The 22,297-nt window shown below is 39.5% G+C and overlaps 1 protein-coding gene across 1 annotated transcript in view; it reads left to right on the top strand.

Moving 5' to 3' along the window:
• LOC108893724 (pbx/knotted 1 homeobox 2) overlaps nucleotides 1–22,297 on the top strand; it is a 91,464-nt gene that overhangs the window by 4,694 nt on the left and 64,473 nt on the right. The window contains exon 3 of the mRNA XM_051078701.1: nucleotides 16,911–16,992. The gene's annotated coding sequence lies outside the window, so the exon portion shown is untranslated. The remainder of the gene's footprint in view (nucleotides 1–16,910; nucleotides 16,993–22,297) is intronic.

The following is a 22,297-nucleotide window of genomic DNA, read 5'->3' as shown; positions in this document are numbered from 1 at the left end:
CGTGCATTGCAGGATCTCTTTCTCTTAGTGATCAGATTTTGATATGTCTAACTGTTTTTTAGGGCCTCATTTTCTTAAATCAGGCTGGAAAAAGAGCGAGGATGTTCAGAATTATTCATAAGGCTTTAATCTGCAGGGAATCCTCAGCGGAGTGCATCTAGGTCCTGTTCCGGGCCTGTGAGCAAAGTGATGTTGGCTAGTTTCCTCCTGTTCAATAGTGAAGCAATCCTAAAGACAATTGTGTTGTGTTGCATGTTTTGGCCCCATCTGGGTCCTCACAGGTCATGCCCACTAAGCCTGCTTGATCCCTATTGCTCTCAAGACGAGGGAGAGGCCTGTTTATACCGTCAGACAGCTCAGCTTAAGGACAGCCCTTGCATGCTTACCCTTGCTCATTCCACAGCCAGTGCTGCATTGGCATGGCTCTAAGTAAGCCACCAGGGAGCTGGGTCAGAGAGAGATGGATTGGCTTGATTTATGCTCCAAAAGGAGCAGCAGGCAAATTTAATGATCCTCCATACTGTCAACATCACGAAGCTTTGCTGCAGGAAGGACATAGAGATGTCATGAAAATACATGCTGCATAGGGCTCTGGTATGGTTAACAAGTTTGAAAATTACAGTCAGACAATGATGTAACTTTGTCAGCATTATTGCTCAAACATTAACAGGATACTTCAAAATAAAGTTCCTTTGTTTGAAATAGAAACAAAACTAACAACGCTTCTCAAATCTTAAAAATAGCAGAATATTAAATACAATTTCCTTGTAATCAGTTATTTTAAGATTGCTGAAGAATAATGTGATTTCATTCTCAAATTCTCCAAAAAATGAAGTGTTTTATTGCCATGGCCCTGAGATCCCTCTGACGTTAACACACTCACAGTTTGTGCAGGAAATTTATGCAGGTGACTTTACTGATGTGTATAACAATGTAAGTTCTTTCAGAGCGTTCTTGATGAGCAGCTTATTTTCAAAATGCTCACAGTTTGGAACAAATCACATCTTGTGTTGCTTTACTACACAACATGTGATTACAGCAGCATCCCCATATGGCTTTGCTCGTATGTCATCAGAACATCCACTGCTGAAAAAAAGAATACCTCCGTGTAAGAAAAGTCCATATTGCTCTTCTGAATGTGATTCAGTGATTGATCGGACTTGCACGTTGCACATTTGAGTCAATCTACCCTGCCCTGCAGACGGTCCACAAACAAACTTTCAGAAACGCTCTACTCCACACAATTATATGAGATGTGTGGTTTAACAGTGAATGTCGCAGCATGGAGGAAGTCATACAAAGGCTTTAGTCATTAGGTAATGATTTTAGCATCAGTACTCTGATTGCCTTCCTTTTTTCAGACAGAGGAAATGAAAACCCAGCAGGGACACATTCCATAAACTAAGTCAAATACGGCTTAGGTTTTTCACCAGCAGGATGCACTCACATATACAGGGTTTACTGTGGATGAAATGTATTTCAAAGATGTATAAGAAGTAGGCTATTTCCATTCTCTTATGTCTTCAGTGTTCATGCTGTTAGTATAAATCTGCTTTTGATGTCATTATTTTTGCACTAAAAACAATTAAAATATATTATTTTTAGACATCAGTGGTTATTATTCAAGGATCAAGCACAAAATCAAATTAGCAACAGCTTATTATATATTCTGCATTTACAGACCTTTAACAAGACTCTAAACCTCATTGTGCCTTTGGTTCTTATCTCTGGTGGAATGTAGATAATCCTAATAAATGAGTAGAGCTTCACACAGAGAAATATGAAGCCTGCCAGTAAATCCTGAATTTATTATATTTGAGAGTCCTGGTAACAGCTGAGCTGGGTGAGGTTCAAAATATTTGATTTGAATTCAACAGCAGATCATAGCAGAGAATATCCCAGCAAGCACTGTGTGGCTGCATATTTGTGCTTCCTTTGAAAATGAATAAATGCATGGGCCAAACTGGTGTCACTGCCATTGCTAAAATCTCCCACAGTGTAATACCCTTTAAAACTTAGTTAAGAGTGAAATGTTATCAGTGCTGCTTGTCCATGCTAATAGCATGAATCTGTCGGCCATAAAAGTAACACTGCCTTTTTTTCTCCAAATACAAATGTATGTTTCCAGCTTATAGCTTGACACCGTTAGCAAAATTGCTATTGTACTATTAGTATGTTTTTCTTTCTCCTAAACTTCAGTCTCTCCGTACTGCAGGTATAGTACCAGCTGTTTTGCAGCACTGCAGTGCCGTTGCCAGCAGGAAGGCTGCTGTTCCTCCTCTGTGAGTCAGAGTAACTCTTATTACAAAGTTGAAGGCAAACAGAAGAACTTTTACAGCCAAGTACGCATCAACAGAGGTTATTTTTGTGAACACTAAGCTAACTTGTATCAGCACTGTGAAGTGCTTTTGAATCCCTGATTACCTCCTGACGCTGTTTTCTTTCACTCTTGGGTGCATTTACAGCTGTATTAATTCACAGAGGAGCTGCAGAAAGAGATAGGTTGAGTGCCCAAGACACAAGACAACATGCACAATGTGCAATAGAGATGAAAAATTAACCTCTTTGAAATGGTGGTAGGTGGCCTTTTGAAATCACACCACTTTGATTATCGGCAGAGCAGCCTATTAAAGTCTGCTGCACTTTGAGTAGAAATGCAGCAGCGCTAAAGTTGTGACCTCCAAAGGCTATTTACTGGAACATGGTTCCATTTTTCAGAATCCTCTCCAAAGATATTATTCAAGTGTCTAACTCTGTTGTGTGCTCTGCCACTCACATCTCATCTGAATGTTTCAGCCTATTGCACTCCAGGACACCATTGATCTGAAGGACAATATTTTCACTCAGTCTATAGCTGCTCCTTTATTTTGACATTAGACTTTAACAAAAGTGGCTTTCTCTTCAAATCCATTTGTATACCGTGTTGTTAATCTCCAAGTGGTCTTTGCAGATGGCTGATGAAACACTTGTTAGTGTATAAGCTCTTGGGTGAAACAGCAGCTTATCAACAGACTTTAGTAAAAGCATTGCACAGTGGCAAGGACAGAATAATTTGCCCTAATGCATTTTAGTGATCGCACTTATTAGCTGCAAATGACTTACCTTTATGTAGTCCTGTCCCCTGCTATAAAAGTGCCATGATTTTATGACAGCACAGGCTTCAGTCAAAGTGCATTTCGTTTTCCCGTGGAAGGCTACATCTTTTATGGTGTTTCACAAGAATTGTCGCTCTTAAAATATTAAAGGAGGACTACATGGTTTTATTCCTGTATAATATTTCATTAAGGCTTTTGGCATCCCTGATGTCTCAGTGCTGGATTCATATCAGTTCTTATCAGAGCCCAAAGGTTCAAAATGCCTCTGATACTGTAATAATGCTGCTAATGCTACATAGTATGGTACAATACAAAATAACAAAAGACACATTTTGGGACAGGAAGTATATAGTGACCAGACACAACAACCTGATAATAATATGGATATCGTGTTATCTATATAGAATTCCAATGTGACTATCATTTGTAAATATACTGCTTGTGTGCTGGTTTTACGCTTCTAATTCATTTATGATGCATCGCACATAGTACTGCATTAGTGCTGCATAGTATTACAGAGTCATGTTATATTTAACAAACTGTAAGTCTCTAACTAATTTTATAGACCCATCATTAAGTTATTTGGAACAGCAGGGGCATCCATTGTACTTCAGTTGATTTCACTTTAATGCTTTTCACTTCATCTGCCATGTTGTCTGAACTTTAAAGCAAATTAAGACAGTCTTAATACTTTCATGTCTCTCACTTTGTTTTTGTAAAACCAGGAGTGTATTGTGGATGTAGTGAATCCCAAACTTTTTCAATAGTTTACTACAATTTACAGAGTTTATAAGAAACTAATTAGCTTGGTTAATGTGTTCTTTGTTTTTCTTCTGAGGGACATAGCTTAATATCCAAATAAACCCGTCTGTGAAAAAGTCATTTCTGCATAATCATACAGTAACTTAGTTATTCCGAACATCAGCTGTTCGAACAAACCACATGGAATACAGCGATTGCCGTCTTGGCTGTGTTCATCGTCCTTGCTTTCTCCTCTCCTCACTTCATTACATTCAGAACATTATGACTTTGCTGAGAGTGTAAGGCAACACGAGCACCACTGACATTAACCTCAAGTTTAAAGCTACAGAGCACATGAAGAGCCAACGGTTAGTTAAGTTGCTTTCCTCGCATTCTTATTTGTATCTGTTTTTTTTTCCTGTTTTGAAGTGCCTGCTGGATCAACACCTACGTAAAAACATCTCTTTCAAGAAAATGTTCCCCATTGTGCTGATGTTTGGTGTGAATTTAGAAATCTGGCAGTCCTGTTAACCATAGTTTGGTATTGTTTGTGAGAGATATCTTCCGCTTTGCTTTTGTTGTCTGAGAGTACCTTGTTTGGCCTGAAGCTTAGGGTCTGCAAGTAATCATGAGTCAACTGCAGCAGTCCAAGGGAGACTTGGATGGGGTAATGGGTGACAGAGGTTTCCGGATGAGTGTGAAGATGACGTGTGTACGCCTGAGTCAGATAAATGTGGTTTTAGTTAGAGGTCAGTAAGACAATCTTCTCTCAGATAATGCTTGTTTATATTGTACAAATTTGGCGTTAGTATATAATATGACTTTGTTTATATGGTCTTGCATAACCCTCATTTGCTCTGTTTATTAATCATGTTCCTTTTTTCTTCCCTCTGTCCTTTTACTGTTTGCTGCAGCAATGACTCAAGTTTGCATCTTATCCAAAGTATCCAAGAGCAGCCGTGAAATATGTCTCTCCTTCCTTACGAGCAGAATGCATGCCGACATATTAAGCTCAGTTAAACTCTGTTTCCAGGCTGCCACATTCCATCACATAAAAGTTTGATTTACAACAAAATTCAAGCCAAAACAGTCACAGAAAAATTAAATTACTGTGGAGTTTCCTGTGATTTGCAGTGGCAGGCACATAATTTGTCAAAGAAAGCTGCGCTGTGTTAAGTATGTTTGTACAGTGGTGCGGGCTAACCACACGCCAACTCTGATTTTAGAAGTGGTAATATTTAATGACTCTGCAACACACGTCTGATTTGCGAGCGCTCGACTTTAAGCACCACTCCTTCCTTTTAGTGTCCTTTCTGATTTGCTGTTGCTGACGAGACCCAAGGCATCGAGTCGTGTTGCCTTTCAAGTTATAATGTAAACATGTCAGGTTTCTGGGGTGTGTGAAGATACTCAGGGAGCGAGCGTGCACAATTATCATAACAGACACATTGCTGTAAATGAATTTATGCAGAAAAGAGTTTATTTCAGCAGCCGTTTTACAAACCTTTCCTAAGCAGGTTCTATACTATTATTGATTTGTTTTTACACTTGATCACTCACTGAAATGCTTTTACATCCTTAAATGCTTAAAACGACAAGGCACAGTTTCTGTGTTACTGTATTCTTAATCAAGAAAATATTCCTTAAACATTATCAGGGAGTGCAGACGTGATTTCACATGTTAATTGCAGCACTGTGAACTGAGTGAAAAAAGCAGACCGAATCCTCTTTTTCCAAACCAAGACTTCTTTCCACTACAAAGAATAATTACTTTTCCCAACTCCTGCGCCATAATTGGTTACTACTCTTTTATCTTATCTATTTGCGCATAATTATCACAGTCATCATATTAGATTATTTCATGCATAATAAATGAACTCAAACTGTGTGTGGGGTAATTAGCATGTTAGGATATGTGCCACGATAAGAGGTTTGCTCTCGCAAAGATTGTATTGTTCAAGACATTCCTGAAAAGTGAGAAATGCAGGAAAAAAGGAGCTTTTCATGTCACTCCACTGTCTCAACAAATATTCCTCTTTAAATTTATTTTGTGGTGTGTGTGTGTATGTGTGTGTGTGTGTGTATTTGCATGTATGTCCACTTCCCCTGTCTGTTTTGGGGGAAATTCCTCATGTGAAGAAATGTACCTTGTAATGTATTTTACCTTTGAATTGGGGGTCTGGAGCAGGCAGTAGTTTATATGCAGAAGACATAACAAGACATAAGAGCATAATAGAGACTATTGTGAAAGACAGACCAGTATGCTACTTGACTTTGGCAGCTGTCTGCTACATAGATCTTGTCCAATCCAAATGACAGATGTGCTTCATTTCAGTGGAGATATCACAAGTAAGCAGGATTTGGTGTTCTGCTGTTGATACAATGGACTGAGCATGCCCTTAAATTTTTATGGAATGATTCTGACATATTCAAGGATTTACAGGTTGCCATCAAAGGTTCCATCATGTTCACATATATTCACATTTCAAATGTAAAATATCTCCAGATAAGAAACATCTCATTAATTCATTTTACCAATACTGTAAATGAAGCTCAGTCATATTGTGATTTGAACTACCTAAACTGAGGTGAGAGCAGACCAGGCCTAATATGGCTATTATGCACCACCAACAACAACTCCTCCAATTTAAATTAGGTAAACCTGCTTCTGGATGCGTTTCCAGTTTAATGTTGCCCTGCTTGGAAACATTTCAGTTCCTATTTAATGAGGGGAGCCAATCAGGACCAAGTCCAGTTCTGATGTCTTGCCTGGAGTTAGTCTGAACTGCCTATAAAGGTGTAGGGATTTTTGAAAACGCAATAACTTCAAATTTTACAACCCAATTAACATCTAATTTTCACAGCGTCTTTATTAAACACCAGTGAAAAGTGATGTATATAAATAGAGGGAATGTGAACCTCAAACATGGTGTTCTTTCTGCTCTGGTGAGAAATGAGCAGTGATGTCCACAGTTTCATTTAAAGGCTTTAAAAAGTTTTATATTTAACTTGAGGAAACTTGCAGCCACCAAAATGATTTGAATGCCTTAGTACTTCTTAAACATTTGTTCATAAATCGCCCCCACAGATTATAGTTATATAGTTTGGTCACACTGCAGAATTATCTTTCACCAGAGACAGTGTTAAAAGCAGCCAGCAGCAACTCACTCACTTTTTTTTCCTCCACCAATAACAAGAACAACTTCTTTGACGCCAAATGTTTCAGTTGCAGGTTTTTTTTTTTTTTGGTCCTGCATTTTTGGCAGTTCCACCTTTCACTAACCTGTGCCAAAAGCCTGTAAAACACAAACATAATGAGCTATTTTCAGCATTGAGATTTTTAATAATTCAGTGAGTTGTTAAGAGACAAAAAAGAAATCAAAACTCATATTCAGAATGTAATGACAGCCATTATTTAGAAAAAAGATGGTTGTCAGAGTTTATGTAATTAAATTCAATGTGATTTCTGCTATTGTCAATAAATGCCATGGGCACATGCAACTGTAATTATAGAGACAGAGACGGTTTGCAGAATTTTTGGGTAAAATACAGTAATACTCACTGCATGTATATCATTTACATCTGTGTTGCCTAGCAGACACAGCATGACAGAGTACAGGCACATTGTTCTCTCCACAGATTCGTTAGTTATTCATATAACCCACACAATTTCTAAATAAAAATCTGAAAATGATCAAAACCCTGTTTAGTTTCCTCCAAATAGAAAAGTTTGCAGCCAAAGATGTGACAAAGCATCTCTGAGGAATTGATAACAAAGTTTAGAGGACTTTAATTATCACAGACTGAGAAATATTGTGTAAAAGAATAAAAAAATAAGACACAGAGTCATGCACCCACACACACACACACACACACACACACATCCCACTCCCTGTGTAACTTCATAAAGGTTTATCTCCAAAGAGTGATGGCAGCTCTGTGCTAAAACAGCTGCTGAGCCGGCGTGCGGGATAAATACGGCAGCTTGGAGGCGGTACAGTGTCATGTCTGCTGCTATGTGGCAAAGCTCTCACTGGGAGAGCAGAGACAGCCTTTCAACTGCCCTCACCCCCCTCCCCCGCCACACTCCACCCTCAGCCCGCTTTCCTACGGTCAAGGTCTCCATACCCCTGTGGTATGCCTGTGCCCGTCTCCCTGCTGGCACTGTTTAGGCATTGCTATAGTGTCAGTGTGGTGCAAATGGGAGTTTGAAATGTGATAGTGCTGATTGCAGGTCAGATTTGTTTGTTAAAAAAAGTTTTTTGAGGGCGGAAAAGTTCATCTCGTCAGTGAATCTTTGTGTCCAAAGTAGATTGCTCAAGTGCTCCATGCTGATACTTCAAGATTTGTGTATTTTAGGTTATAACAAGGTTCAGCATGCATGACAATTATAGTATGTTATTAGCCCTTGAAATGTGACCTGATATTAAATGAATTAGATAGAAAAAGACACTTGTCACTTAGGTGACATTTTTTTTTAATTTTAATAATTAATTATACACAGAAATAATTCAGTCACCTACATAGAAACTGTGACACATCAAAAACAAGATGCCGGTGTTACTGAAGCATCTGACTGCTCAGTCTAATCCAGTAACTCCAGCCACCTCCATCCTCAGAAGCAGCTTTTTTTTTCCACCAGGCTGAGAAATATCACAGATTTACTGTACAAAAAGTTATCAAGTCAGCTACTTGAGCAGTGCACAAGAAAAAAAAAACTTGTTTTTATTAATTCATTGAGTCACTTCAGTGAGACCAGCAAGCTCAAATGAGGGCCTTGAGCAACCATTTTGCATACTGTTAATAAGTTCATAACATAGAAACAGCTGGAGATCTCTATGATTTGAACAGCTGCCTGTGGAGATTATGCTTCACTTTGTGTGCCAAAGAAAAAGACATTGACTCAGAGCTTTCAAAAGCACAGGGTGTCCTGTAGTGATGTGTGTCTTTGACTCAGAGTGGATTGATAAGATTTGAGAAAATAAAAGCATATCTGTTCCATTAGACAGGTGAGTGATGGACGCTGAAATGTGAAACAGTTATACATCAAGTTCAGTTTCTTACTTCTTTATTAGACCTTACATCAGTTTATTATTATCTACCCTAACACAGTGTATACGTAAGTTTTAATTTGACAAATGGACCAACCTCCCAAAAACTTGGTGTGCTTCTTTAACGGGTAGGGTTAACACAGAGGTGTGGAGGTGTCTCGCTGAAAGTCATGGCTATCAGTCAGTGAGACGTACCGTGGCAAGAGATGAGGGATGACTGAAACCTGTCTTCTTGATGCCCACTTCAAAACAGGCTTGCTTATATGGTTGTGTACGAGTGAGATAGCGTAAGGACGGAGAAAGAGGATGGAGAAATTGATTGAGAATATGCTGTCTGAGTTTTTGTCACTTTGACTCTTTTCCAAAAGCCTGTGTGAATTGCTCTGTCTCTCTCCATCTCAGTGAGCTGGCGTGCTGCTGTCCCTCTTTCCCCCACGGTCAGTAGTATACATAAACTGCCACAGACATTTAATACAGATGGCAGAGCACCTTAGTTTTAAAGACACTATTTTCTGTCCTGGGAAATGGACAGAAAGTACTTTGTATTTAACTACCTGGATATGGAGCTGCGGGGGCCCTGTGAAATAAGTGGTGCATTCCTAATGTGTGGAAATGCATAGGCGAGACCACAGAGAAAACCTGACTATCAGTAAATCCTGTACGGTCAGTCCATGTATTATTCTGAGGAACTGTGCGCAGTGAGCAAACAACTGAAGCAGACATCCAGCATGTCAGTGAAAGAGTTAAGTTTCTTCCTTTGGATTCTCACCAGGAGGGAAGAGTCAGAAAGAAGAAAAAAAAAAAGGTTAGCTCACTTCAGACACTGATGGGGAATTCCTCACTGTCTGTTCTGCCTCGGCCGTCGCTGCCAAGTCCATTGTGTTTCCGTCTTCCCGGCCTTCCCTGTCTGATTCATGCCCAGACAATGAAAGTGTTTAAATTCACTGCAAAAAAAAAAACAAAAAAAAACATTACCCTTTTTTTACACTTTATAATTGTTACCTATATATTAATGCCATAATGGAAGCGATTGGTAAACAAACTGTGGCTGTTTCCATTCATGTCACAAAGAGGATAATGCTGCTTAAACTGAAGCTTTCTTTGGGCATCATCTATCTTTTTATGGTGCATGTTTTCCTGAAGGAAACAGAAAGCCTCAGCTGTGTCCAAAATCAGTCTTTTGTTCACTGATTTGCTGCTCTTATATAACAGACAGTAAGTAGTTTACTTATAGTGAGCTGCAGATTTAGATTTCAGACACTTATAGTATGAATAATCATTGTGTGGATTACTGAGGTGTCGAGTTGCACAATGTTTTTCCCCCTTCTATAAAATCTATTGTGGAATTGCTAACAGTATACATGCTGTATACACTACAGATTTCGTTCCATTGTGAGAATTTTTAAGGGCTATATAGTGAATATATTTCACAGTCTCACACTCACAGAGTTTGAACACTCAAGTAAAATGGTAGAGGGTGGCATAGTAGCACTGAAAGTAACAAGGGGGTGATTTTAGACACAGCCCTCGTATTCATTTGAAGAGCAGCTTCCTGTTTTGTGCCAGTGTAAAGTAATCCAGCATGTCCTACCACTATGTCTCATCTGTTTGCACATAATTCAAAGAGATATAAAGGGGCAGGATAATGCAGTATTGATTATAATTGTTAAGATGTCACCTTGTCCTGATCTGTAATTGTAGTTGCTCTCTATGGGTTTTTCAGTACAACATTGATTCCAATCAGTCTTCAATAGACAAAAGAACAAAATAATCAGTCTCAGATTAATTTTTCATTGTCCATTCCATTGTGTCCTATTATGTAATCTCACTGGTTCATCATAGAGACCATAACTATGAAAAAAGGTTTGATTAAGTTCTCTCACTTTCAGAGCACATCACATTATTTTAGGAACTTTCCCAATATTTAAATGTCTTTTTTGTGATAATGGAGGAGACTTTTTCACACAAAGAAATCAGTGGAGGATGGACACTACACTGAAAGACTTGAGGTGGATATCGCATAGCACTATAGCCCAAAGGACTGGCCCACCTGTCTGTCTGGACTGTTCTGTGTTTTGGAGACTCAAGGGAGGATTCTGTGTCAAAAAATAGTCTGTCACAGTGTTTTCTTTGACATAACACTTCTAAATTTCTAATAAAAACTACATTTTAACTTCATGCATTTTAAGGGCCCTGGTTTCTTAGTTCTACTGTTCCACTCACTGGTACACCCCTGCATACATGGGGACATATGGCAGAACTCTCAGTTAATATCAAGAAAATCTTTAATTCATTGATGGGTTTGTGCCTGCTAGCACAATAGAAATCTGTAATGGCAAACTATTTAAAAAGTTGAATTAAAAAGAGTAAACCAGTGTCACTGTTTTCTTCTGTTCTGATATACTTCCTGTGCTGCAACAATATCTCATTAGTCATTTAGACAACTACTATTTTTTGTTTTGTTTTTTTCAATACAATTAAAGCATTTGTCACCAGGTTAACATAATTTAACCTGCTTCCATTGTCTGTTGTGAGAATACTGACTCCATTGTTAGATTTACTTTCAAGGTATTTTGGTCCTCGATAAATCTTTTCAATTGTTTGAAGAAACAAAGAAAATTATGTAAAATGACTTGGGCTGATGAGTTGAGCTGAGGTGGCATGATAGTTCATAGTAATAAAGGTGCATAGTTAATAGCAACAAAGAATAACATGCTTTAAAGTGAAACAGAGCTACTCAGATACTCTGCACAGAGAGCCTGCTGAGGCCCACCTGAAAACAGACCCTTGTAGTTGCCTTTGTTTAAGTGAAAGAGCACATGAGTGCAAGAGCCCCACCGGAGCCTAAAGGGGTTTGAGGAGCATGGTTCAGATGACAGATGCTATGTGCAGTAGCTCACTACCCACCTGATTTTTATTGAATTTGGGAAGTTGGAAGGTTGAAACATAATACCTGCACTGGATAGTGAGAAAACTGTAATTTTGAGAATCATGCTGAATGTTAACCGTGCTGAAAGGTTGATACAAGGAGAGCTGATGTTGGTATGAACAATCAGGCTTAAACTGACATATCTATGATGAACTCCATGTAAGGAGGATATATGATATGTGTATATATCCCTGTAAAGTATTAGTCAATATTGAGCAATTCAAAGTCACTGAACACCCCCAAACATCTCAGTACAAAATACTTTTATGTTCCTGCACCTTTATTCTCTTTAAGTCTGTGATTCTTTTTCACATCATTAACCTCCATTTGGATAATCTCTTTTTATCCCACTAGTCTGCAGATTCTTTTTTTCTCTCTTCTTGATGCAGCTTGATTCATTAAATAGAGGAATCCACTGGTGGCACAGAGGATTGGAACTTCTTTTCCAAAAGTCTGGAGGAAATTATACTGGTCTCTTTTTGTTTGCTCAATCCATCCTGACTCATCACGACATGGGTATTTTTAGCAGTGGATTCCTGTTTGGCTTTCCCCCACTGTTCACAAGGGGCTATCATATTCTGTGAGACAGAGAGGAATAATCAATGTCAAATATCAGCCAAGAGTCGATTAGTGGCACAGACACAAAGTTACAGAACCTTGTGTCATGCTACAAGTTAGATGGTGTGTGTGTGTGTAGCAGCTGGACAAAGTGCTCATGTTGATGTGTGTAGACTAAATGTAAGTGTTTGTGCTGTGTTTTGTCTGGCACAGCTGCCTGTGTCAGCTGCATGCTCGTTAAACGTTGGGCTTAAACCCGTGGCGACGCCACGCCTGCTCCAGTTACTCCTGTGGGAATACCTGCCATTGTCATCGTGAGCCCCTTGTAATTTGCAGGAATTAGCCTCAAATGGTTGAAGTTTTGCCGACTGGATTAAAGCCGCAGGAACTAAGCTTTTACTAACTGTTAAATGCATGAAAATGAAGAGTGATGCACCATAATGCAGGTTTTCAGTCATAAGGAGGTCACTTCTGCCTTTCCAGAGTCACTGGAAACATTTGAGGAGTCTGTCTGTGATACGTCACCTGAGATTTTGCTGTCCCACATGTGTAGACATCAAGTACAGCTGAACGTGGTTCTTGTACAATAGTGTAAATCCCCCCCCATAGTGTCTGATTCCTCACTGTTAAGGTGGCCAAGTGACCCGATATCCTGTTTGTCAGGAGAACAGAAATATTTCTGATTGTTGCACATCCTGCCGGTCAGTGATCTGTGGCACATACAGCTGCCGGGCATGAGGACTTATTTAGCTTCTATTGTATGAGCCTGGAAACAGTCACACTCTGTACGGAGTTAATCTTCAATGCCAGGGAATGAATTTGAAGTGTGAGGTTGCTGGGTTGGTTGTCAATATGCGTGGGAGATTCCTGCTAGTTTTGGGCGCGTGAGCCACTCACATTATCATGCAAAATTAATTATTTGCCTCCTTTTTATGTCCTCCTGAATCTTAGTGCAGTAAAAAACCTGCCTGTGTTTTATTGAAATGAAATTATGGCATAATGTCACTTTCGCTATTAGCACTGAGAGTCTGTGCATGCCAATTGATCCTGCTGTTGTCATAGCAACATGAACCACTAAACCTCTGCGCAGCTGTTGTTATGGAAGCCCTTGAACAGCTGGGGGGCTATAGCTGTGGAGGGATTGTGGGAAACGGGTCTTTTGGTCCTCCCTTCACACCTTGACCCCAAAACTCCTGCTAGCGAAAAGAGAAGGATTTGGGAATCTTAAAGATGTCCATCTGGAGTTTTCTCTCTCCTGTACAGAGCGTCCATATGATCAGAGAGAAACTTTAAGCAGGAAGTTGTGAATATTCAATCATGTCTGCGTCTTCTTCAAACCTGCTTTGCCACAAATGTGAAATCAGATGAGTCAAATGAGACTAGATTCTCTCCTAGGGGTTGGCTGATGCATTGGAGCATATCCCATTATTGATATGAGCAAATGTTGTACACGGTGCAACAATAAAACAATCATTTCACAAGAAGCACAACTTGTCCAGGGAGTAGCACTCTCTGAGCCCAATTCCTTCAGCCAGATTAAAGCTGAAATGTAACCCAGGAGCAAGGACTCATCCTCTGTCTGATTTAATGCAGAATTTTCTTATTTTATCGACTGGTCTTTAAAATGTCAGAATTTAGTTGCAATATCATTATTTCCCTGTCAAAATCCCCAAGTTATTGAATTTACAATGATAGAAAACAGCAAAAAGCTCAACTCAAACTCACAAATAACACAATTTTGCTGCCAAACACTGAGGATCTGAACTAATGCTTTGGATTTTAGAAGCTGGTCACATGTTTTGCCTGTAGAATCTTAACCACCATAGGTGTCAGATAAAAATCAATGAAAAATGAATGATATTTTTCCTGAGTAGATGTTACTTTCCTCCACTGACTGTATATGTGTACCTGTGTACATATGCAGAGGCTGCAGTGTGAGTGATGGTGGGCAGATTCAGGAATGCTAATGTTTCCTCTGTGGCTTTTGTGAGGAACACGGTGATTAGACCTCCAGCCCCCTGGGTGGAGCCCCTCACTTGCACCGGCTCCCGCTCTTGATTTACTTTGACGTCAACAGGAAGGTCAGCTGGGTCCCTGAGGGGTCATGGAGAGATGGTGAATGGTGTGTGTGCTGGGCTTCAGTATACAGAGACGCTCCTCGAGGGTCCCAGACGGGGCTGGAGGGATGGCCGAGGGAGGAAGGGCCCTTGGAGCTTAGGGAGGGCTTCAGGAAGGATTACTGAGAGGCTAAAATGTTTTCTTTGTGGCTGAAAGAAACCTAAGAAATTCTCTCAACCAAATCTCCCATGGTTTGAGGGGGATGTTTGGCAGGGAAACTCAAGCTACATCTTAAAGACGTCTTCGTTTTCTCGGGCTTGGAGCTTGTCTTTACTATCATTAACATGCCCTACTTTCTTTCACAGTCTTGAGCTCCAAATCTTTTATCATTGAAATATTAAACCCAGGTTCGGCCAATACTATAGCCTGATTTCCCCCCAAATAAAGAATATTTATCTGAATTATGATGGGAAGAATTGAGTGTATGATATGTGAACGGAAAGGCTTTTTGTTGATAAACACTGTGTGAGATCTATAGAATTAGATAATTTGTTCAGTAAATCAGTCTGTCTCCAAGGCACCATGACATCAAATACATTTCTTGTGTGCTGCAGCTCTCAAATTATTATATTAGAATAATCATCATGCTTCTTTTCGCTTCCACTTGAAAGCATGAAAAATGGCAGACAACAAAGACCAATAATTTTGAAAACAGTCTTCAAAAAGTGACTGTTAACGGACAGAATGTTTTGATGATTGTCCATTTTGTATTAACTGTTATTAACTGTGCATTTGTTTTTGACTCTGTGTGTATTTAATGACATTGACAAAACCAAAAAAAGAAAAACATTCACATTCACAGCTTATCCCCCATCATGCTGGGCCTCTGGTAGTACCTACCACACACACAGTAGTCCCCACTGAGCTGTGCAGGACTGGATAAATACCATCCCTTCAGAGGCTCTGGGTTAGCAGATTGCTGGAGGTAGGCAGCCTGCTGTGAGGCCCAACCACACTCCCACTGTTCTGGAGGAGCTTTAAGTGAAAGATCAGGTGTCCAGCCCTGAATGCTTGATTGAACTTAAATCTTTTGCATGTGCGCCATAACTCTCTCTGCTGCACTATGCTCTGTGTGGCTCAGACATGGCCAGTCAGTCAGTTACTTAGAGGAATTTGAGTCATGGCAGCTTTCTAACCTCCTTGTTTTCATCTTTGTTTGTTTGAGATTATAATCAGAAGCATTTTGTTTGCAGGAGAGTTACGTAAAAATTGAGGATTAACTGTAAATCAAATGAAAAGGTCATTATAGGGCAGTAATAAACTGATTTAAGCAAAGAAAGCATGGATGTATTTATTTATTTCTTAAAAACCACTACATTTTCATTGACTGTGATTTACACTACAAACCTACCTGTACAAGTACTGTGCCAAACCAAATGCAGACTTCTTTTTTGCATGATGAATTACTGTCATTTTTAGAATCTACTCACACACTCAAAAAAGAAGAAGAGAATGAATGTTCAGTCTTGACCCAGGAAACTTTTAAATTCTACTCACTAGCTTTGTCCATCACTTCTTCTGAGTAAGACTGTAAGAAGCTTTTGACAGATTTGTTTGGTTAAATATTTGGTCTCAGGTGCAGATTACCATACTGTCCCTATACTGAATCCACAGGTTGTCCTTTGTTGCGTGTTACACCATCAGCCCAGCCCTTCCTGTCTCTTACCAAACACAAGCAAAACACCTAAAAGTGGTTTATTAATTTAAATGTTGGATTTAAAACCTGTCTGTTTGTCTGAACTCATCTTTGCTTAGGCTTCTGCTTTTGCTATGTCTTCAGATCTAGACAATCAAAGTGGAAGGATTTTTGAGTTGATGCCATTGTGATTAGGAAAGAGTCAAATGAAATAATCAGTGAGAGTTAGTTATACTGTTATTCTTAATAAAATACTCTTGTATAGCAGACTATAACTGGGGTAATGTGTAAATTCAGGTAATAAGAATTTCTAGTTTGTTGTTGGCATTCAATTTCCAATACACAGACATAGTCTCCAGCAAATGCACTATTTATTCCTGTTTGAATAGTGTTTACTAAAAGATACAGTGGCTGACTGTTTAAGAAAATGAAACAATTCACAGTATGTGTCAGGATACTTGTAGATTTGCATCCTCAGTAGGAATAAGTGGGCTGGTACCTGAGAGCCACACACATAGACATAAAGTCATAAAGGACTGAACAATGGACTCATTGTTTTTAAACTTTTTGTGGTATTGTTGACATTCAGAAAAATATAGAATAACACCAGCTATCTGTCCTTCCAGTAAGAAAAAGAAAAAAAAAAGTGAAGTTGACCATGTGCTACGTCCCTGTGACATTTTGTTACTGAGCTTTTACATGCCACCATCTTAATGTCTTTTTCAGTGATACTGATGATTTTATTAAATTGCATACATTTAGACCTTGTCATCTGTCAACAGGCTTTGTGTGGAGAGTTGGATACTGGGCAACGGAGCAGACAACAACACTGAAAGCTGCTGCGTTGCTGTGGACAAGCTAAATGTAAGTTGTCAGTTGCCTTCATAGAAACCATGTTATATAGCCTGGTTGTATAAGCTTGTGTTTGTTTATACATGTCATTAACAAAGCTGTGTGCAGCTTTAACTATGTGTTAGAGTGAACACAATGTTCATTTCGTCTTGATAGACTTTCAGTAACAAAATATCTGGCAGAGCTAATCTGTTTCTTCAGAGGCCAGCACCAGTCTGTGATTTAATTTAAGAGCACACAATCAAATGTAATTCATGCTATAAACACGTTGGCATGCCAGAGTACACAGTTAATGATTGCCCTGCTGCAGTTCACTCAAGCAGGTTGAGACCAAACAATCATTTCAATCACTTGAGCATATTTTCTCTATGTCTCTTCAACCCCTAAATGAAAATGTGAATTCCTGTGCTCAGCTCTTGCTGGAACTTCAATCTATAGCTGTGTTTTTAATGAGTTGTTGATTCAGTCTTAACAAACACAAACACTATTTGCATCTTGGACCAGGATGAAAATGAATGTGACCTGATGGGAATTGAGGATGTGGTTGTTCTCCTCTATATGGCTAATTTGATTCTATGTCTTTTATTTATTTTTCTTTACCCATATTATTATATTATTTTTCTGTACATACTGCACAGAGTTCAGATTTTAGCTGATTTGGCTAACTATCATCATATTTTCCTCAGAGGTTCTCTTCATGAACAATGGGAACCAAAAGTGAATGTAACTAAGCTTAAATGAGAGATGGCAGCCATTCCTCTCTAATGACACCTGGTGCTTCCAGAGACTAAGACTAGAGCAGTATACTGGTTTCTAATAAGCACTTGTCTGGCTATTCAGTGTTGCTTTGGAGTGGATAGTGGTTCTGTATTGTATTGCCATGATAGAATGGGCCATTAATGTCCCCAAATGGTTTTTGGATGCCCATGACTGGAACTTGAGTTCTTCCCACAAAAACACTCAATGAGGTAGAGTTTGCTGCTGAGTCACTGAGACAGTGAGATAACCATGTAGTCCTCTACTTTAAAGTAAATTATAGGTACCCATTAGTGCAGATATATGTCTGGCTTTACAAATGGAAGTTTTATTGTATTCTGGTTGTGTGTACATACGTACTATAGCAGTTTAGCAAAACAATTTTCCTTTTCATAACACAAATTAGCTTGATGTGTCACACAAGATAGTTATACCATGACATTTGACCATTTTAAGAAGCTACTTTCTGCAGTAGAAAAGATCTATTAGCTCTTATATTATTTCTGTGACAAGATATAGAACTATCAACATGTGCTGTGATGGCTTTAGCTAACACAGCAGCTAATAATGCTGTCACAATACCTGCTCTATTTAGATGCAGCTTGCAGTTGCACAAAAAATAGTTATGATTACATGATACAGAAGTTTTTAAGTGACTCAAGGAATCACAACTGGTTATTATTACTATTTACTACTGTTTTGATTTGAATACAGTAATAAGGTGGTCAGAAGGGTTAGATCATGCACCAGTTATTGTTTACCAGAATTGTCTTGTTGTTGTTGCCCATATCCACATCCACCTGAGTTGTTCCAGAAACAATGATATTAGAAATTAGGAGGAAATTGCTGTCTTGGAGCATTTGAATATTATTGCCTGTCCCTATGGTTCAGACTGAAATGAGCTAAAGGACGTCTATGTCTTCTGCTCCCCTATGTTTACAACTAATTGCAAATTGATTTGAAGAGCTGAAAAAGTTGTGGTTGTTCCTGCCGAACTGAAAATGATTGTTTTTTTGTTTTTTTTTATCCCAAGGCCTAATGAAAACCTGCTTCTCTGTTTCTTTCTTCTAATTTATCTATTTTAGCTTGAATTGTTTCGAATTGTTTTAGCTTGGTTCTCATGGTAAGACAGACAGATACTGTTTAAACTGGTGTTTTACTGGTGTTTGTATCAGCGCACTGGACATCCACTTGGTTCCCATCAGTCCTTCCTGTCCGTTGTTTTTGCTGTTTTCTCTTTATTTGAGACTGATCAGGTTGACCTTATTTTGGAGTGGGTCTAACTGTCCGTGGGATGGGCCTAGCTGTGCTTGGTTCAATTTCGGTTCAGGTCTCTTTCTTGAAAAAATAATTTATGTTATGGGTTTTCATGGTTCCATTTTGGATGGCATCCAAAATTTTAAAAGCATTAAAAACTTCCACCACACAGTTCTTCAGTAGTCATCTGCATTTGGCAGCTGCCCACTGTAACAAGCACTGTTTAGTTCACACAGGATCATTAAATCTTTTTTTCTCCAGGGTGTCCTGACAGCCACATTGGTGAACAATGGGTGTTACCCATTCACTTTCAACTCGGTATCACTGTTGGTTGATTCTCAGCTTCATGATTTACATCCAAAGTCGACATTCAATGCCAATGTAGAAGGTAGTGTGTACTTTATGTAGTGAGGCAAAACAAGAGTTTGGAGGTCGATGAGATGGATGGATGGATGTGTAGTGCTTCTAACTTTCATGCAGGAGAGCCAGCATCCTGTCACCTACCAGTAATTAGAATTGGTGTTTATTAAGCATAACCACAATCTTTTTGTTGTAGATGGCTAACCTTAATGACATATTGTTTTATAACAGCAGTATTTCCCTTATCCTAGCCATAGCTGCCATGTGCAGGTAATCTAAAAAGTTTGAATTAAAAGCAAACAAACAAAGCAAACAAAAAATATTTGCACTGGATATTAAAAATGTCGCGACTAAATGTAAGTTTTACAGAACTGACATTCTTGTTTACAGATAGGGTTGTGCCACAACAACATTTTTGTCATTCTCCTACTCTTGTAACATCAACCATATAACATTAAGTGTTGTTTTTATCAAATTTCCGCAGTTGAAAATATGCTTCTAAATCCTTTTTAATATTTATAGTTAGTGAAATTCTGTAAATGCCCTCATGCTGGGAAAGAGGCACAGACAAAACAAGAGCAAAGACAATGGAGGATCTGTACACCCATGGCAGTCAGTCTCTAGTTGATTGCCAGAGGAGGTCTGGTTATACTAAGACACTTGTCTCTTCCTACACACAGGCCAGACTAATCGCACAGCCAGTCTCTGTGTCCTCTCAGCCCCTAAGTGTGCCCCACACCATGTTCCCTCCCCCCACCTAAAAATCTTCCACCACGATTCCCCACCAAGGATTGTTTTACGCTTAATTTTGTTAGACTTAATGAGATTTCACTAATTAAATCTCCTCCTGGTTGGACCCCCCCCCCCCCGCACGCACACACAGCATGCACACATACACCCCCTTACACCCCCCCCGCCCCTCCCCCTTCCATTAAGAATCATTCCAGCCCGTGGAGTGATTGCTTATAGAGCTATTTTAGACAAATAAACTTTTTTCATGACGATCAGAGACTGTGGGTTGCACAAGGACATGTCTGTGCTACTCTGAGGATTTCCAATTTCGCGCCAAGATGCTCCGCTGCACTTGTGATAGCCAATAGGTTTTCAAATCTGATTTGGTGTGTAAGGGCAGGAAGTAGTCGTCGAGTACATCTAGATATCATTGCATCATAAAGATGAGGTGCTACAGACGGTGTCAAAAGTTCTTTGTAACATGTCATTCTCAGTTTTGATGATATTTGTATTTTAACTTGAATCGAGGTAAAAGATTTTATGATCCTCAACATGGCTTAAAAATGTGTTACAGCTGGAGCTTCTCTTCATACAATATGAATCAAAATCTCCCCATAAAAAACAAACTGCCCTCTACTATATATCACTGCTGTGACTCAGTCATATATTGTAGCACAGTAGCCAAAGCTCAAAAGCAAATCCATGAGACAGGACTTCACTGATGAAATGCACACATGCTCCAGATACATGTCCCTAATAATAATCCCAGTATTAGCTGTATGGCAGTGCTAAAAGGGAAGTGATGAAGGGTGGGACCATCTCAGTTCAAGCAGTGAGGCCTTGGAGGTTATTGTTGACAGTAGCCGCTTGCCCTGCTATTGTGGACGACCCTCTGGGACTCTCTGGCTGACTATTGTGGGAGCCAGCCTCCCGTTTCCCGTTTGAGCCCTGGACACCCGCTGCCAACTCCACTGCTCGGTTCTTGAGCCAAAAAGTCCATTATATCCCTCACCCCCCTCTCTCTCCCATGTCCCTGTGTCCATTGTAGCCCAGCCCCCCTCACCCCCCCACCCCAAAGCTCTGCCTCATTTATGCACACACACACACACACACACACACACATATACATGAACACACACCCTGTCCAGCCCCTGTGCTGTGGCCCTCGGGTGGGCGAGTGGGCAGTGTGCCCGTTTCAGAAGGGAGTGCTTCCTTGATGAAGGCCCATGCTGATCAGGTTTCTGCCACCTGTCATTCAGCTTAGGAGGCAGGAAAGGGGGCAAGAGTGGTTGTGAGTGGTGGGAGTGAGGGGGTGGGGTGAAGTGGGGTGGGGGTGAACAGAAGAGATGCCATGGCAATCTGGCACCATGCCTGCAGCCTGTTATTTCAGTATAGCCTCCCAGACTTCTCAAGTAGTCCATTTAGTTCAAGTAGTCGTGGGTTTTCCATTTAATCTAATAATAAAATAATATGATTATTCACATAGTCATTTTATTTTTTTCCCTAAATTTACTGAACATTAAAATCACATGAACTTTCCTTTAAAAAAGTGATCGCCCACATTTTTTAATTGTGGCCTGCTACATTGCATTTATTGCAAATGAGGGTCAAAAGGCCCAGTCTTAAATTTTTCCTAAGCTCCAATTTCAATTTCAGTTTCAATAACAGAAAAATTATGAGTATGGATCTACATCAGAATATTGAAGGACAGTCTGTTTTTTTTTTGATTATACATAAGTCATATTTAAATTTGAGCTCTGCGCAGTGATCAGTTGTGCAAAATTTCAAGTGAGTTAATCCGTTGACCTCTGACTTTGTCCATTTTAAAAATGTTGCTGTAGCATAACTTGCCAGTGAATGTTGCATCACAACATTGTATGTCAAATAAGTCATGTCCACATTAGCAACCTGTTGTAGCATATAAGAGCATAAAAAAGCTGAGGGTTCATAACAACAGACTTAGTGAAGATTGGACAGGGGAGTGTTGATATAGGTTTCTACAAGGTTCAACAAACCAAAATGGCGGAAAGTAGCTGAATGGAAATGAGCATGGGAAATATGTACGGATGGATGCTGGACTGAAGACTCCAGCAAAAAACAAATCATCTGTGTCTTACAGTTCAGGGAATATAAACAAAAACCTTGTAAAAAATCCCAAAATACACGTGTAGGTTTTGTTAAGTAATCAGTGAGTCCTTGGCATGACCTACTT

This window comes from Lates calcarifer, linkage group LG20, assembly GCF_001640805.2.
Source record: "Lates calcarifer isolate ASB-BC8 linkage group LG20, TLL_Latcal_v3, whole genome shotgun sequence".
Lineage (NCBI taxonomy): Eukaryota > Metazoa > Chordata > Actinopteri > Centropomidae > Lates > Lates calcarifer.
This window is presented reverse-complemented; position numbering and strand designations above follow the sequence as displayed.